The sequence below is a fragment of the Schistocerca nitens genome, chromosome 1 (assembly GCF_023898315.1).
Source record: "Schistocerca nitens isolate TAMUIC-IGC-003100 chromosome 1, iqSchNite1.1, whole genome shotgun sequence".
NCBI classification, from domain to species: Eukaryota; Metazoa; Arthropoda; class Insecta; order Orthoptera; family Acrididae; genus Schistocerca; species Schistocerca nitens.
In genome coordinates, this window is record NC_064614.1 from 1,079,427,579 (window position 1) to 1,079,428,606 (window position 1,028).

Here is a 1,028-nt window from a genome sequence, read left to right on the forward strand (position 1 = left end):
AGTTTGACGAAGTGGGTAACAAATGAGTGCTCCTCTTCGTCATTAAAAATTCGTGGTCCACCTGGTTTCCGAGAAGCACAAGTCCCGTGTTAAAAGATGGAAACGAAGAGTGATAGCAGCGCCCCACATTATGTGGAGATGAACTAAAGACAAAGACAACACTGCGGGTTCTTTCTTTTTGTGCTTTCAATTTTACAAATACAAATCTTCTTAACTTCCAAAGTTATGTTTTTGGCTGGCATCAGAATAAAACAATTTAAACATGGCTATCTTCCCCTCGTAGACAACGGCCTTGCCGCAGTGGATACACCGGTTCCCATGAGATCACCGAAGTTAAGCGCTGTCGGGCGTGGTCGGCACTTGGATGGGTGACCATCCAGGCCACCATGCGCTGTTGCTATTTTTCGGGGTGCACTCAGCCTCGTGATGCCAATTGAGGAGCTACTCGACGGAATAGTGGCGGCTCCGGTCACAGAAAACCATCTTAACGACCAGGAGAGCGGTGTGCTGACCCCACGCCCCTCCTATCCACATCTTCAACTGAGGATGACACGGCGGTCAGATGGTCCCGATGGGCCACTTGTGGCCTGAAGACAGAGTGCTTTATCTTCCCCTCATGAACCATGGACCTTGCCATTGATGTGGGGGCTTGCATGCCTCAGTGATAGAGATAGCCATACCATAGTTGCAACCAGAACAACCTGTTGAGAGACCAGATAAATGTATGGTTTCTGAAGAGGGGCAGCAGCCTTTTCAGTGGCTGCTGGAGCAACAGTCTAGATGACTGACTAATCTGGCCTTGTAACATTCAACCAATATGGCCTTATTTGTTGGTAATTTTTTTTATGGTTTTAGGGTGCAAAACTGCTATGGCCATTAGCGTCCAGTCTGTGACTTGGGAAAAGGTAAAATACCAAACTGGAAACCAGCAGCAATGGGTGCGAAACTCACAAAAGTGGGGAAACTAAAAACAGAAGAAAAGCTTATAAAACCACTATAGAAGGGGGGTTGTTTGTACCCAAAAAGAG

At 47.0% G+C, this 1,028-nt stretch overlaps 1 pseudogene; it reads left to right on the forward strand.

Moving 5' to 3' along the window:
- Window positions 1-282: 282 nt before the first annotated feature.
- LOC126211055 (5S ribosomal RNA) lies at window positions 283-400 on the forward strand (annotated as a pseudogene).
- The last annotated feature ends 628 nt before the right edge of the window (window positions 401-1,028 follow it).